Below are 18152 nucleotides of genomic sequence, written 5' to 3'. Positions count from 1 at the left end.
CAATGGGCCTCCTCCTCCCGGTATACACTTTTGTGTATTTGCCCCAGTACCCATTTCCTACAGAGGTTTCTCTTTCGTCTAATCCCTCTAACCACCTCCTTTCGCATCCATGGCGGCACTCTCCTCTGCCTCCCCACCTTACTCACTAGAGGTATCGTCAAGGCTTGCGCCTCCAAAACCTCCCTTTTGAGTGCCATCCACCCCTCCTCAACTCACTTACCTTCCAGTAACCTATCTCAGGAGACTTTCCCCAGTCTGGCCTTCAGTTGGCCAAAGTTGGCCCTCTTGAAGTCACAGCTTCTAGTGCTCGACCTGCTGCACGTCCCCAGTCCCCTGATCTCAAAGCAAAGGATGAAGTGATCACTCGCATCCAGAGCTCCCCTAATCTGTACTTCATCTATCAGCTCCTCCCTATTGGTCAAGACCAAGTCAAGGATGTTTCCCCTCCTTGTCACCTCTCGGACCCTCTGTGTGAAAAACCCTCCCTCTATAGCTTCTAGGAAGCAGCGTGACCTGGCTGTCACCGCCAAGTGAGTCTCCCAACTAATATCCGGGAGATTGAAATCTCCCATAATTACTGTCTCTCTCCCCCGAGATATCCTTAGAATCTGGCCTGTCAGGACATCATCCAGGGTCTCAAGTTGACCTGAAGGGCGATAACATACCCCCACTGTCAGGTTCCTTTCCCTGTCAAAACCCCTAAGGTTCACCCAGACTGCCTCTGCCGAATCCCCATCTGTGCTGCATTTTATCTCAATGCATTCTATCCTTTCCCTGACATATAAAGCCACGTCCCCACCCCTTTCCCTTCCTGTCCTTTCTAAAAAGATGATACCCCTCTATGTTCACATTCCAATCTTGCCTTTCATCCCACCAAGTTTCTGTGATTCCCACCAGGTCATACCCTCCTATTCCCAGGAGAGCTACAAGCTCTTCCTGCTTATTACCCATGCTCCTAGCATTGGTGTACATGCACCTCAACGCCTTCCCACCGCTTCCTTTCCTTGGAGTTCCCAGCCTCCTCCTTCCTCCCATCCTCCCTGATACCAGGCCCCTCTCTGTAGGAGTCCTGTCAGTCCCTGCAGTACCTCTAAAACCCTGCTCCCAGAGCCCTGATCCTCTCCCCACACTTGTCCAGTGCAGACACGTTTCTGGGGGGCCTGAACCCCCCCCCCCGGCTCAGTTTAAAGTCTTCTGGACGAAGCTTGCTAGAGCATCTTCAAAGGACCTTTTCCCCATCCTCATGAGGTGTAACCCGTCCCTTGCCAGAAGTCCATTGGCAAGAAAACGAGTGCCATGGTCGAGGAACCCGAAGCGTTCCTTCTGGCACCACACCCTAAGTCAGTCGTTCACCTCGAAGACCCTCCTGTCCCTTCCTGGCCCAAATCCCCGGACCGGTAAGATCAATGAGAAGGCCACTTGGGCCTTTAGCTCCCTGAGTTTCTTCCCCAAGGCCTTGAAGTCCCTGGTGATCCCAACCACACCCTGCCTGGCCACGTCGTTTGTGCCCAATGGATCACCAGGAGCGGCTGGTGACCCCCGGAGTGAACAAGATGCGCTACTCTGTCCTTCACATGCCGGATGCATGCGCCTGGCAGGCAGCAAACCTCCCTTGTCTCCAGGTTGGGGCAGCACACCGCCGGCTCAGTGCCCCTCAGCAGGCAGTCCCCAACAACAATCACCCGCCGCTGTGTCTTCCTGGTGGTGGTGGGCAGCCATGCCCTGGCCCTTGCCTCTCCTGCAGTGGCCCCCTTGCTGCTTGTGGTCCCAGGCTGGGGGGGGGTCCTGCTGGTCCCCCAAGGACTCATCAGCCCCAGCCTCCCCAAGTGGAGAGAACCTGTTTCCCAGCTCCAGATTGGTGCCAGGAGAAGGAGGCGGCCATGCTGGCCTCCTCCTCCTGTGGGTGACATACCTCCATGTCTCCGTGGCTGCTCCTCCTGTGGCCTCTCCCTCAACCGTCTGTCCAGAGGGGGGCTGCTCCCGGGGGGCCTAGAGAGCTTTCTCGGCCTTCAGGCACCTCACCTCCTCCTCTAGCAGGGTCACCAGCTTGCACCGAGAGCAAGTGTAACCTTGCCTTTCCTGGGGGAGAAGGGCGAACATGTTGCAGGTGTTGCAGCGGACAGCAATACCCGTGACTCCCACCAAGGCCATCTCCTGGTCTGCCACTGGGATCCCTTCCGAGACCTTACCTTGATCCCCCGCCTTGTTTGTCCTGCAGTTCCCCTCACTCACCCAGTTCTCCCAGACAAAAACCCACTCGCACACAAAGATTAAAAAAAAACCCTTAAATTTATAAAATAAACTTAAATTTAAATTGGAGGAAAAACAAAGCAAAGCACAGCACAGCACCAAGAGAGGGGGGGGGAAGCAAAAAACCCCACACCTCTGTGTCCCAGAGAAGGGAGTCCCCGGACAGACCGGGCCACAGCGAAGGGATGCAGACAAGGGACGACGCCAAGAGGCCAGAGCCAAAAGGGCTTGCAGTGGCTGAGCGCGGCCTTACCAGGTGGCCCCGCCTGCCTGCTTCCTCCTGGCCCCAATAGCCTCTCTGGCCCCGCCTCCCTTCCTCTCTGTTGCTCCTGGCCCTCTGCTCCCCTGCCCAGCTCCTACCTTGCCTTCACCTGTCCCCTGGCCACTCAGCCCTCTCTCCCAGCCTGTGCCTCTGCTGCTCTGCTGCTTTGCCAAGAGGCCAGAAGCTCAGGGGGAGGGTGGGGGTGTTGTCAGCAAAGATGCAGGACCAAAACCTTCTTTTTAAAGAGACCTTAAGATACCGGTCTTTAGCTGGTGACAGTGGTTGAGCAAAAGGGAGAAGCGGTGAGGGGACTGTGGTATGCCAGGCCCTCAGAGGGCTGAATTCAACCCTCAGGTTCTGCACATCTTCAGAAAATATATTTTAAAGAATCCAGAAGGTGCATAAAACAAGCCTCAAACTTATGCAACTTCTATAGGAGCATGTGGGAAGGCTTTCTTAGCTTTTGTTTATCTTGGTTTTATTCTGGGCTATTTTTATTTAATCTTTGTACTTTACTTTTTAATGTCTTATACACCACTCGGAGAATGTTAATTTATTGGGCAGTTTCAAAGTACAGTAAAAACCTAATTCATAAAATGTGACCATTATATAACAGTTACTCTGCAGCCTTTACACAGAGTACTGTTTCTTGAGAGGAAGCATTAGCTGGAGGGAGGGAAAGACAGGACATCAGACTTCGCAGGAAACGAACTTCTACCTTCAGGCAAGGTATTTGAAAGATCCTTTCCAAAAGGTCCATCTGTTCTGTTGGAGGTCTAATACAAGATGCCAGTGAATGTTCCTATTTTCAGTGTTCCTGAGTATAGGACTACTGAAATGTAAACCATTGCTCTGACCTGCTGGATTAGAGCAATGGTCCAGTGGTCCATTCCATGCACACAAGCAGGACATCAGTGCAAAGGAGCACTCTTGCCCAAGCTCCTCAGCAACTGGGGCACATAGGCATACTACCTTGGCTAATGGAGGTACCATATACCCATCAGGACTAGTAGCCATGGATAGCCAGATCTTCCATGAATTTATCCATAATATTTTATATAGATGCAGATATGGACAAATATGATACATAAACAATTTGACTGTAATCAGTGATACTATTTCAAGCATCAAAAATAACTCAGCAAGTTTTGCTTTTTATTGCTCCATTTTCAAGAATGAAGGAATTTTATCTTGCTTCTTTGTTCTTTTGCCTTGTGCTATTAATTAAAATGATTGATAGACCTGTTTGCCTTTATATAGTGCCAGAATCCAGTCTCACGTTTTAACAGTTTTATGTTTGGAACATTATTCTCTCTTCACAGCACTCAACTTTTTCTAAAGTGTCCTCAACTGATTGCTCATGTACATTTTATTGACTGTGAAAAAATGCATAATATTTATTAATTTCATGATCAGAGGTGGCCTTAGCAAAAGGCAATCAGGATTTGCTTCCAGGGATAGGGAAATGAACCCTGTTGTGTACTTTGACTTGTGTTGGGTGGGGAGGGTTTTTGCTGTTCCATCTCAGGAAACAGCATGGTTGGGCCTGCCCTGTTTGTGATTTTAATCTTTTTTGAGCTACCATGGAGGGTCCCACTGAGCCCTTAAGTCAAGTTATAAATTAGGGGTAAATATTTTAGTGTGTTATTTTTAGAACACCTTTCTGCTCACTGATCACTTGTGCAACTGAAACCAGTACAAGAATAAAATACAAAATTACAGAAGTAAATCAGATCATCAATACCATCAGGTTAAGGATCGCTAAAATTCAGGCAGTGGCATTACCGTTAATGTTCCACTGAACAGGCTTGTCTTAGGCAGGGGAGGGCAACCCCTTGACCTAATGTCATGTGGGCTTCAGCCACATTTCACAAACCCCACTGCATACAACCAATTCAGACCTCTGTCAAGTGTTTTCTGTCCCTGCCTTCACAGTCTACAGCTTGGGAAGAAGAGGAAGAGATGCCTCTTGGAGATGAACCAATGCAAAGTCAACAGAGCCTGAGCAAATGGCAGTTAAGATGTAGCTGGATGGTGTTAATTGCTCAGGTCTGAGGGCACAGTGGGAAAACTCACAGATTTGCAGCATTTCTCAGCAACATGTTGTCTATTGCATTCAGTGACATGAGCCTATAGCTGCCAGTGGTGTTGGATTGGTCCTACAATATTGCCTGTTCACCTGATTCTTACCTGAGGGGGATGCTTTGTTGCACAGGTGTACCCTTCTCCATTCAGCAGCCACAAGAAGTTAGGGAGCAGCAAAAATAGAGCTTGAGTATGATTAAGTCTGGAAGGAGCCCTGGATCGTCAGGCTTCTCAGTCTGAACACTGTGGTCCTGATCCCAAAGTCACACTGGCAGCAGTACATACAGGGTAGAAAAGGGGAACCAGTGTGGTGTCTTGGTCAGTGTGATGTGATGAACAGATGCTTGGAAGAAATGGGGTGTAGTTCCCAGTTGGCCATGAAGAACACTGGATTATTTTAAGCCAGTAACTGACTGTCAGCCTAACCTACACACTGGGTTGTTGTGAGTATAAGATGGAGAAGAGGAAGAAGACCATACAAGCCACCCTGGCTTCATTGCAAAAGTAACGAAGGCAGGATATAAATGTAATAAATGAAAGGCCAGATATCTGGAAATCAAATAGAGATCTCTTGCTCAGGTAGGTGCTGGGGGTCAATCTGAAAGTGTTTGCCAGTCTTTCTAGGTTCAGCAGGAGTTGTAAGGAGGAATGGAGTCTCATTTAGACTACCTGAGTAATGCATACACTCTCTGAGTAGTATTTGTTTGTCTGGAGAAGTAGCCCAAAGGTGAAACAACAAGGCTGTCAAGTGTGAGTGAGGTTCCTCCACCTGAATCCAGCAAATTCTAAAACTCCACCAACCACATCATGGCAAAGCAAAAGGAATGCTTTAGGATTGGCCTACTTTATTGCCTGGACCAAGAGGCCTTTCATTTGTGGATTATGACACCAACAGTGCTGTTCATTTGTATCTTGTACTTTCCCCAATAAGCTATTTTAAGGAGCCCAATCTGTTTAAATATCTCCATATGCGAATCACTGAATGGATTATATCCAAGATAAGCAGGGAAATGAATACAAGAGGGCTACAGTTGCTACATAGTTAGATTTAATCAGCTTAAACAGCCAGCAAGAGGGGATTTTTGAAGTAGCAGGTCTTTGCTTATTGAAGGTGACTGGTCAAAAGAGTGTTTGAAGGGCAGTGAATATTAATAATCATGGATTCTGCGCTTTGAGACTGTTGCCATGTTATGTCCTTCTTGCACCTTTTTCTCCAAAATAGTCACAAGTGGTAATACAGTGTCCTGAGTTTCAGCTCTTATGCAGGCTATCCTAGATATGAGATAACCAAAGGAAGAATTGCCAAAGAAAGTATAGCTTTATATAGTGCTTCTGGCCAGCTGCCTAAGTTAGCAATACAAACCTTTTAATGGCAATTCGCCAGCGATGTGAGCTGGCAGCCTGACCAGGCAGCATCAGTGATGGGGTGGGAGCTGCCATCCTCCATGGATCCTTGTGTTAAGCCTTGCATCTGCCAGAGGCTCTGTTGGGCCAGTCACGCCACAGCTTCCTGCTGATTTATTCTGTTTTGGTTCACAGTTCAAAGAAAAGCTTGTGAAAAGGTTTTCATGGGCATCTGGGGCTGTGCTTTTGGATGAGACTTTTAATTGTTGCTGATTGGACAATGTTTATTAGAATCACTGTGCAAACATGTTTTAGGGATAAGAAACACAAACACACCAAGCGAGGCAGACCATAGTGTGATTGTTACAACTGTGAGTAGGGAACAGTGTCTCCACCCCACTCACACATATAGGCTTTGCCAGTGCCAAGATGGAATGTTTGTTCACCATCAAGGTCAGACAGAATATTGCAATGGGAAAATGAAAGCACATCTCAGGAGCCCGAAAAATAGAATGGCATTCCTCAATGCAGCCCAAGACATCTTGAGTCTGCAGCATATATTTCTGGACCTCCTTCAGGGATTAAAATGAGTAAATGGACTGCAGAAATCTCCAAAAAGGTGCCTCAGAGATAAATTTTGCAATTGGTGGTTTCAGAGCATTGATCTGGAATAGGTAGGCATCCAAGTGAAAGACTGAGCAAGCACCCATTTGTGACAATCAATCTAATTAAGATAAGTCTGGGGAAATAAATGAAGGTACTCTCAGAAACTGCTGATAATCATGTTAATACAAGCTTTTACTTGATAGCATGTTAGTTTTAGCTACTAAACTGGAAAGGGGTTAGTGGATTTCTGACAGGTAGATATTTCAGTCCTATCCAAAATACAATACAATACAATACAATACAATACAATACTCCATTTTATTTTCAGAGCAGGGAATCAGGCAAAAGGTAAGAGGAAATGTCCTGAGAAGTACCAATGAAAGGTGCTTAAATCAAACGGTCATCTTGAAATGTGGCCTGAAATCTGAAAAAACACAGGGAAAACTAGATATTGATGTTTAGTTTAAGATTTGAATCAAACTAGATGTGAGATGAAATGTCTCCTTGCATTTAAGGTGCAATCCTATTCAAGCTTAGACAGAATGTATGTTTACAATAGCTGCCTGGCAAATGCTTTGGGCTGTGGGGCATTCTTTTTTCCTAAACATGCACAGAATCGCATCCTTAAGTTTCAGTCCTCTGTGACTGCCCATAAACTTCCAAAATTGCACCGTTAGAAGCATCCAATCATGTGCAGGAGCAATGCAGATGCAAGGACTTGCCTTCACTCTCCCCTCACCCTCAAAAACATTGAGGCAGCTGATTTTAGCCATCCAAATGCTTTTCCTCTCTTCACAAGAAAGAGGGCTGAGGCAGAAGCCACCAGTTTCTGGGTCCTCCTACCTCCGCTCTGCATCCCCTGCCTGTTCCTAAGATGGTCTTCCAGCTTTGGAGACTCAGCCAGCATGGAAAGGACCACACCAGCTGACATGGTGGATGTGAGTGGGGGACTGTTCCTCAGACTTGCTGCAACCTTGGAAGGCTTTCCCTGGGATGCAGCAGGTCCTCTGCCTTTTCCTATGGACTTTCCTATGGACAGTCAGGTAGTATCTACCTGACATTAGATTGTACCCTTCATATCACAAAATTCAAATAGTAGCCACCAGAATAGGGGTGGGGGCTAAATATTCAGGTCATGGTAGCTGAGGAAAGGGAATGAGCCTGCTGTGGCCCAATGAAACTTGCTTCTCAAAAGTTGTTTTTTGCATAGGAAGGAAAAGGCTCACTGATATAAATAACAGCCTTTCCCCCCCATGCAAAAAGCAGCTTCAGTGGAGCATTTGCCACCAGGACTCTAGCAGGGGAGAAAGGGGCTAAATTCTCCCATCCTACCAGTGATCTTGATAATTACCAGCTTCTGCCCACCCCACAAATAGCTGCTGCTCTTTATGACCTCACAAATAGATATAAAAGCACATCTATTTTTGGTTCTTTCGCTTTATGGTAGGTATTTGCAACTGCAAAATCTGTTTGTTATTTTCCAGTTCCCTTGGGACTCAGAAGGAAACTAAATGCCACAGACACTATGACACCATGAGAGACCTGCATTTTACAACTTGGTTTGTTGCTTGGCTTCCTGAATATGCAGCCACAAGGTACAAGTTGATATGAATCAAGACTGTGGCAGGGAAGAAAAGATTGTGTATTTTCACCTCTACAGATTAGAGCAAATTAGGTGGCGCCTGCTGGTGAGTTTTCTGTGAGAAGCCCATTGACTACTGCATTAAAAGCAAGTAGAGTAGATGGACCCTGGTGTGATACAGCATGGATTTTGTTATATTTTTATGTTCTTATCTTCACTCCAGATTTGAGCTGCAGAACAGGGCTACAAACTAGAGAATGTCCAAGGCCAATGAGAATAGAAACTAATACACCCTGCCTGTTTTAAAATTTAGGTAAGAAACTTGGATACCCTGGCAAATGCTAAGAAAAATTCATTTTGTCTTTCTTTCTCAAGGAACCAATTTGGAAACAGAGTAGATCCATCAGAGGGGTACAATGCAAGGTAGGCTAAGGCCTTTACTGTGTGTACAAAGGAGGATATTTGAAGGAGGATATTTTCATTCCTCATAGCAGCTAGGGTGACTATGAGTCCTCTTTTGCAGAGCACAGTTCTCAATCAGTGAGGCTACCTGAGGACCTCCCTCAGTTTGAAAGTATTCTTGATCTGAAAGGCTGTCCAGCTAAGGTCCAGCTCAGTGGTAAAGTCCAGTTCAATGTTGTTATGGATCAACAGTTCACTCCTGAACAGCAGGGTGGGCAGGCCAGCACAGAGTTCACCTGGTCACAGGCATCTATGCTATCCTGAGATGTGCAGTATGTCTATTTAAGTTATAACAATCATTTCTGAATTATTTTAGAATAATGTTGGAAACCCACAAGCAGACCCTGCCAAAGCTGTTCTAATCTGCAGAAGGAAAAATTGTATGATTTTTCCTTCCCTGGCACAAGTCTTGAATTTCTAACATCTCTACATATAAATTAATGAATGCAAATTTTATGCAAATCATCCCTAGCCTCTTTAATTCCACCCCTCCCCCCTTTTGGTGATACATTTTCCCTTTGTGGATGATTCTCCTACCTGATTTTATGTATGTATTAATTTATTACATTTCCTCACTGCCAAACAGCTAAAGCTGTCTGGGGAGTTCCCAAGTAAGCTTCACCTACCCAGATCAGGGGGCATGCGATCACCCTAAGATGTGCCTTAATTCTGCCTCACTTTGGTACTCATGAGCTCTATAAGGGAATAATACCGTTGAAAGGTTCTATCCATTCCAAAAATAGCACTGCTTCTTGCCATAGGATATACACTGAAAGTGCATTTCTCCATTCTGAACCAGCCACATTCGACCCAGATGCCCAATCAAATTATAAGCTTTCTTATGTCCTAGAAGGGACTGCGTAGCTATCTTTCTATCTTCACCAAGAGTGGGCCATTCCTATTGTTTTTCAGAAATTCAATTGCCAGCCATTGTCTCAGAATGGATGAGTGTGGGCCATGCCAGACTTTCTGAAATGTACATTTGTACTTGGTGTTCGCATGAATCCACCCACACTCTATGTAAAAGCAGGAATTCCCCATTGGATGAGGGATATGAATACTGTCTGCATTTGGCATTCTTTAAAAGAGAACAAAATGTTACCAACTACGACAAAACCTTCTGCCTGCTATTCCATCAATCATATTTTCCCTATAGCTGAAAGATACACTCTTTTGTCTTATGTAATGGTGGCAAACAGCCTTTACTGAGCCTTTCACTCGTGGCAACAGTGTTACGGAGAATATCATACATTTTTGGTTTTTTCACTTGGCTAGAAATATAAAGAATCCAAGAGGAGCCATTGCTCAAATTATTCAAAATGAATGGGTTGAATCCTAAGTAAAATTAAAAGTTGACTTCTACTCTGCGTACACACTGCTATCTTGCAGAATGCCAAAGTCTCTTGCTGGAACTCACAGGACTTGCAATTATGCAAGCAATTAGGGATATTTCTTGCACCTCTTGCATGCTTTTTAAACATTTTTAGGGCTTTGCTGCAAATGCATACACTTTACTTCAGTGCTATTCCTTTCTAAGCTCCTCCTCCTCCTCCTCCTCCTCCTCCCCCCTTCATAGACCTTGGCTTCATTCATCCCAACTACCATTTAATCCAATGGGCTCTGGTGAGCCACCTGGTCGATCAGCTCACAGTGGCTGACAATGTAGTGAATGGTCATAGCTGAACCACACAAATCACCACAGCTCGGTGGATTGTGGCCAAAACTGAAAGGGCAAAAAATGGAAGGGAAGGAAATTGCTTGAGAAAAAGCAGCTGCCCAGGACAGAAAAGAGCTCACCAGCATAATGCAAATGTTTGACTGCATTTTTATCAAGCCATCAGGATGCATCTAGGCTAATTTTGAAATGAATATTAAAATATTAAAAGTAGAGACTATTCAATGCTGCTGCCCTGAGCTTTGCCACTTCAGTTACTGAAAGCCTCTTTTCTTCCACTCAGTTATCACCCTGAGCATGAGATCAGGTGGTCATGAATCCTTTTTCATGGAAAACGTTCCTCTGTTGGAAAGTCTGCCTAGGGACAGTCTTTTGTCTCGGAGACCTCCTTAGCTTAAAGGGCTGTCTGTCCAAGCCTGGTTTGAAGATAAAGAATCACCAGAAGGGTGATCAGGGAACATGCCCAAAAATAGCACCTGCACAGCAAAGTAAGCAAGACATACAGGTCACCTGGCCACTGCCTTTCACACTGAGATGCACTACATTTAAAATATAATTGTTATTTCTCATGCGCTTCTAGACATATGTATCAGCAGATGCAAATAGATGTCCACTTTCCTCTCTCTCTCCCCCCCCCCCCCCTCTCTCTCTCTCTCTCTCTGATGATGAATGTCTTTTATTCTTTACAGTTTGCAAGTCACCACCCTCATATGATGTAGTCTTAATACACATTCAAAGTACAAATTTTGGCCAGCTATACAGAGATCATATTATGAATTTATTCAAAAGGTAAAAATACATTTAACCTTTAGCGTCAGAGCCACTACAGGAAAATGATTCCTAAGAATGCAATTGGTTTAGTGGTGACCAATGCTACATTTGAAATAAGTTCAGATCACAGCAACCAAAAGTTAGCTGCTAAGAAATAATATACAGTATTAACATCTGTATATCTATATTAAGAACCCACTGAGGTTTAGATACTAACAGACTAAAAACCTGACCACCTGCAAAGGACAATATAGAAAAGGGAATAAATCATTTAAAACAATAAAAAAGATGCCAGTGTTTTGTTCTGGAATTTTGAGATGCAAATAGACTTACAAGTTTATGTGTACACTGCTGTGGGTATCCGTAACACAAGGAATGTGCAGCCAAGTTTGGTACACACAAAGCTCTATGGATTGCCAGAAGAGGTACACTTATATCCTTTGATATTAAACTTTCTCCTTTATCAAGCTTGCAAATGATATTTTCAAGTTGTAGACAAAATGGTGTAAGTGGTAGAAGCTGCAGCGGAAGCTGCAGTCTTGTATTTAAAATCCACTTTAAAACCCTGAATCCAGCATTAACAAGTGCTCTGAGGTACTCACAGGCCTCCATAAGGTCAGGGCTTACTCACTCTCTTCAATTTTACAAGCACAAAATTGACTCACCTTTGCTCATGTCATGTTTTCCTGCACAGCCTTCAGAGGAGTCTATGGAATCCCCTCCTAGTGAGATGCCTGAGGACCTCACACATCGAGCATGTTCCAGTCTCTCAGCAGGGAGGGGTAGAGAGCAGCTCCTTGGCAGATCACATAGCCTATATGCAAAATAAATAAATAAAAATAAAAATGTGTGTGTGTGTGTGTGTGTAGATAGATTCTTTCCTTGATCTCCTTAGAGATGCCAGGAACTGAAGCCAGATTTAAATACAGTATATGCCAGGAACTGAAGCTGAGATTTAAATATATATGTTTCAATCTCAGCTTCAGTTCCTGGCATCTCTAGTGAGATCTAGGAAAGAACCTTCTCTGAAGCCTTGGAGAAACACTGGCCAACCAGGGTTGATCATACTCGGCTTGATGGGCTAATGGTTTGACAAAGTACAAGGTAGCTTTCCATGTTCCTTTGTGAGTCTCCATCTGTACTTAGCAAAAGAAATGTGGACTACTTTCATTTTTTGCATCATAGTCTGGGCATACCATGTGACACAGTCCTGAGCTTTGTCTATGAATCACTCTATCACAAACACCACATATCATCATCATCATCTCTAGTGAAGGACAAGTCAGCCACTGAGATCTGTATATTGCCAGCACAGAAGGGCATCTACTTGTTTTCATTTTGCCATATTAGCCCCAGTACAGAGTAAATGGCACAACAATTCCACAACTCTAACCAAGGACAAAGCATGATCCTTGAACTGCAGCTTCCGTAAAAATATAAAGGGGGGGGGGGGAACATGCCCATAGAAGATGTTTGATCAAAACTGCTGCCAAGGAATAAAGAAATGCTGGAGAGGCCCGGTGCTAGATCTTCTTTCTGCCTGAGGAAAAAGATTATTCTTGTTCCTACCACTTAACATTCCTTCTGGAAGAAGCAGGTGAGCTCCTAGGGAAAAATAGCCTAGATTTAATTTTAATTTTATTTTTACGTCTGGCAAAATTGTGCTATATAGTTTCTAAGCTCTTGAGGAGAAAGGAGGAACATCACAACAGATCACTAATGTAGCTTTCCATGAATGATTTACAACCCCTGAATTAAAAGCAACCTTTAATTCAAAGGAATATGTCAGACAGCAGAATGGTGCATTTGGCTCATGTAAAGTTAAATTTGCTGTGAAAAGCTATAATGAATTTAAAGCTTGGTGTCCCACTTCTTATCTTATCTAAGAAGCATGGCATGTTGGAGCGCAAAGTGGTTATTTAATCTCTGAGTTGCAGGTGTTGTATATTAGGCTGGTTCCAGACTAAGTTAGCCATAAGTAGGTTATAACTAACTAAATCATGACTGAATTTTCACACTGATTTTAACTAAGGCTAAAATCCCATGTGCACCTAAGTAGAAGTTAGTCCCACTGATGTCAGTGGGATTTCTAAGTCGATATGTGTGGGATTGCACTTTATCTTGGTCTGGATCCAACCCACTGATCATATAGTGCTTTGAAACTGGATACTTGGAAACAGGAACAATTGTTGCACACTTCCATTTATAAATGCAAATTTTTGTAAGATCCTGCCAGTCCGATCCTAAGCATATTTATTTGGCAGTAAGCCCAGCTAAATTCAGAGATTTACTTAAAATTATGCTTCCTCAATTCATGTGTTTGATCAGAAGGGAATACTTCAATAGGGAGGTGTTGAGACTGAACTTAGTCATCCCAAGTGATCTGAAATTAAAAATAGGAACTCCCAGCTCATGTGTGATTAATCACCAAGCCGCACAAGTTCTTACAATAAACACACAGCTTTCTTCATCGTAGTTTGATGCATAGTTCACTCTGGTCCTGCTGAATGGGGACATCAGCTGGTTATGTTGTACCCTGCCTACCCCTACCTGCCAAAAAGGGAAAAGAAAAGAAGCTGTGTAGTGACACACAGTCTTTCAGCTTTCATTATGGAGAGAATGTTTCTTTAGGACATACATAGTATTCTTCTGCATGTTGCTGAGATTGCATGACAAGCAATATCATTTGTATTTCTATCACTGAAGAATAACATGGCTAGTCTTTTGGAAGGTCATGGCTAGTCAGCCAAAAGGAATTCAATAAACTATGAGTTCAGTGTTCATATTCATTTTCTGAGAGCTGAAATATAATCTTTGCATCTCCTAACGAGATCTGAGAGGTGACACAATCCATTTTCCCTCAACACCTTCCAATCTATTGAATCCTATCACTGTGTACCGTAAAACACAGTACAGTATGTGCACTGATGTTGCAAAACTTCTGAGCACTGGGCTTTTTCAACCTTTGCCTTCAAGAAGCATCAAACAAACACAAAAAACCCCACACACAGCAAGACTTAAAGAGAAGATGTTTCATTCTCTGAGTGATTCATTCATTCACCAAGACATGAAACTAAAATAATGTCACACATTAACATCAACAGGGAAGTAGGATACAGCAAGTTATTTCCATTTTTAAAACATTATCATGAAGAATTTAGCTAAACTGGATTGAAGAAGGCATATTTTTTATTTTAAAAAAGAATAAAAGCTAGCTGAGCAAGAAACTCATTCTCCAACCCTCACCCTTGCTTTTGGGCTTTAAGAATCTCTCTTCTCACAAATACCTTGGCTTATAAATGTGGACTCATAAAATGAAGATGTGACCATATGTTGTGCTGTAACTTCTGCCTTAGGTATAACTGCTTGTTGTTTCACGTAAACAGGCTTTATAAGTCCTTGGGTACCAGGATCCAATTAGTGATTAACTGTATCAATGCTGTGTAAACAATAGGGTATATAGAGAGGAAGCTGAGAAAGCTGAAGGGAAAATTTAACTGAGCAGAGTTCACACATAATGACAAGCCACAGTGGTTTCCATCATGGGATGGTCTGTCATGCACTTACTGTGTGGTACCTTTGGTTTCCATAAAACCACTGAGAGAAACAACAGTTTGTTGTATGGTTTCCAAACTTCACTATGACTTATTCAGTCATCTTAAACCAAAAGCATGGTTTCCATGCAGCTACCATAGAGTCCCGTGGAATGAGTGGTAATTGCAAGAGCCACTCTAGCTATTCCATCTCAATATGCAGACCAATGAAGAATCGACAAGCAACATAGTGGTGCACACTGGGATTAAATTTCAGCCTGAAAGTCGATGGGGCATGTGCCACAGGTGGACGGATTGAGACAGGACAGTGGAGACCATGCATGCATGGAATCTACATGATCAACTGATAGCCTCACCCACATAAGTAATCATGTTACACCACATGGTTTAGCATGACATGTGAATGCAGCCCGAGATATGTATTGTCAGGCTTACATGTAAAAGTCTCAGGGCTTGTACTGCTCACCTCATTTATGGAGAGAGCCGTTTAACCCTCAGTTTCTTCTCTGAGTCATATTTTAATTTTCCTCTTTAGTGGTTGGAGCTCTAGAGAGTCACTAATTTCTGGCCACTACTATTCATTGCTGTTATTAATAGGCAGGGAGTGGAGCAGCTCTCCTCAACTTGATGCCCCCCAGGTGTGCCAGACTGCAACTCACACCAGTTCCAGCCAGCATAACTCAAAGAATGGGATTTGCATTTGAACACATCTGGAGCACATCAGGTTGAAGCAAGGGGTTCACCTCTAGCTTGTTCATTCACAGGATCCAAAACCAAGGAGCTGCTGGTAGTTTATAAAAGAGCATCCATATTACCTCTCCTACAATGTTGTATCAAATTAAAGGGCACTACCTCCAGATACAGAGGGAATAAGGAGTCAAACATCAATCTAAGTTAAACCACTCTAGCTTTCAAATGTAAAAAGTCTTTAATTTCATTGAAACAAACTAAAAGTTGTGAATATACAATGAAGTTTTGGATAGAGGTTGGGAAGAGAATAGTAAAATATTAAGCTTAATATGCCTTGAGATTGCATTACTTCCCATATTTGATAAGAACAATGAAATTGGAATAATAAAGAATTAATAACAAATTTAATAACTGCTGCGAGATTAATCATTATAGCAATTAATCATTATAGCTAGGAATTGGAAAGTAAAATATGATTATCAGTTGAGTGGTTGGTACAGAGAAGTTCAGAATATAGCTATTAATGATAAATTAACTTGTGATATTAAAGTGAGAAAAGGACATATAAAGCAAAATAAGTTTAATGAGATTTGGGGCACATTTATTGAGCATGTGTTTAAAAGGGGGAATGGATTGAAGTGTCAAAAGAATCATTGCAGTTTTGGAAGGGGAAAATGTCCTGAAAAAATATTTGACCAAGTTGTTTTATCTGGAACCTGTATCCTATAGTCTTGGTGGTGGAGGTACAATATTTTAAAGATTTATTTAATTGCCTGTTTAATTTTATATGTTTTATTTTACTTGTAAGTTTTTTTGGTTGTATTTTAGATTGAAATAAATTAACAAAAAATAAAAAGAAACTAAGAGTACAATGCTAAGCAACTTGTAATACAAATTAATACATGATTTGCTATTGTTTCTCTCTAAACTCAACTTTTATTTTTTATTAAAAATTTAATAAATTCTAGGCAATTGTAGCAGTACCTTCAGGGAATATTTCTAATCTCACATACACAACAGTGAATTCACTTTTTTAATTAAGTCTCTAGAGCTGCATTTTAGAGTGATTGTTGATTCCATTAACATGGGCTTGAAAAAAGTCCGCTTCCTTCCACCCTTGCTGCCAAATTCTACATGACAGATCGAATGCATTCCCATCAAAATATTCCAGTCTTATGAATTTACTCAAAGAGAGCTATTGTTGGCTTTAGGCAGGTGTTTCTGCTCCTTCCAGCTGAAGCATAGAATGATGGAATCTGACAGGGTTTCCCCTTCAGTGACATTCAAAGTAAATTAAGTTAGACTTGTCTTTCGACTGAGACAGACATGACAAACAACTGCCAGTCAACAGCTTCTCTCCACTTGCAAGTTTAGGGCTCCAACAATTTTCTTAAATGAATCTGGTTCAGTTGGCAACATTCTTTTTCCAAGTCTGCATTTCAATCTTTAGTCATCAGTTTATTGCTAGAGGAAAATTAAGACATCTGATTGCAACAATGCAGATCTTAACTGATAATATTTGTTTATACTTGTCTGATGGTCAAATTGGTTGTTGGAAAAGCTCAACTGCAATTATGGTAATGACATTTTCGTGAGGTTATCACATCTCAGTGATACTCACCTCAAAAGCAAGGTGAATGTTAAAAACCCCTGAATTCTTCACCAGATGGGATTAAATTCTGACCTGGAAAGGATTTTTCAGTTCAGAACCTGCTTTGAAGGGCTTCTCCCAGTAGAACTGGGGTAGAGACAAAAGGTCCCAGTGGAAACCCTCATACCACAGGTGTAAACACCACAAGAATTTCTGTGTAGGGAAGGGTGTTTTGAAGAGTTGTTTATGGGAAGACTGAGATGCAGGATCCTGGAAGTTCCCAAAGCAGTACCAAAGCAGCAGGGACTATTTCTGACCAGGCTGTATTTTTCTAAGTTCCAGGTAGCTTCTGAATTTAGTGGATTGACTTTCTTCCTAATTGGGGAAGGAGGGGAAAGAACTCTGCAGAAATACTTTTGAAGTAGCTTCAAAAGAAAACATCATTTTGTTTAAGGATTCCTGACAGTTCATGTGAGGGGAAAGGTGCAACTCAAAGATATAGTTCTTTTCTAGTTGCCTGGTCTCTTTTTAAAGGAACAACAATAGGTTGTAACTTAAATATGTCATTCTGAAGGGAGAAAGGGGGTTGACCAAGCTCCCAGCAGTGTAGATAGGGAGAAAAGGTTGCTTGGACTGAAAATCAACCTAGCACAGTAGGCTGGCACGATCCCTTAGGTCCAGCTCAGTCTGAACCAAGGGATTCTTGGACCATGCAAGACTTATGAAATAAGTCTTATGAAATAGGAGACTAAACAGGCAATGTTTAAATAGTAGTATTAACCCAGAGGAAGATCTTGGATTTAATACTGGGGCAATTAAGAATGATGTTCACAGGTAGTCAACTATCAGAGGTACTAAGTTGATTAAGGTAGAGGCAAGGGGAATAAAAGATGCATAAGAATCAGATTAGAGTTTGGAAAAAATACTTCAAGGCAAAAATAAGAAAGCTACCCAAACCTGTCTATATGTTCCTAAGTTTGAACTTCCGCAGGACAGGGCCAAAATAGAGCTCCTTGGTGCCCGAAGCAAAGGCAAAACAAAGTTAATGGGCAACTGTAACCTCTGGTTATATACTCAAGTCCCTGGCAACTCTCAAATTATCTTTGTTAGCCAATCAAGGCCTGGCTAAAGTAATTTTAAAATTCCTAAAGGGAGATGAAAGTTCCTACATGAACACGAATGAGATCACTCTGGCCTTGTTCTGACTTTAAGGATAGTGACATTATGAAAGGACATACACTGTGGTCTACTCAATACATAGTGCTCCAGCCCTTGCAAAA

The sequence above is a fragment of the Varanus komodoensis genome, unplaced genomic scaffold (assembly GCF_004798865.1).
Source record: "Varanus komodoensis strain SLA01 unplaced genomic scaffold, ASM479886v1 scaffold8, whole genome shotgun sequence".
NCBI classification, from domain to species: Eukaryota; Metazoa; Chordata; class Lepidosauria; order Squamata; family Varanidae; genus Varanus; species Varanus komodoensis.
The sequence above is the reverse complement of the archived record's forward strand: the minus strand, read 5'-3'. Positions refer to the sequence as shown.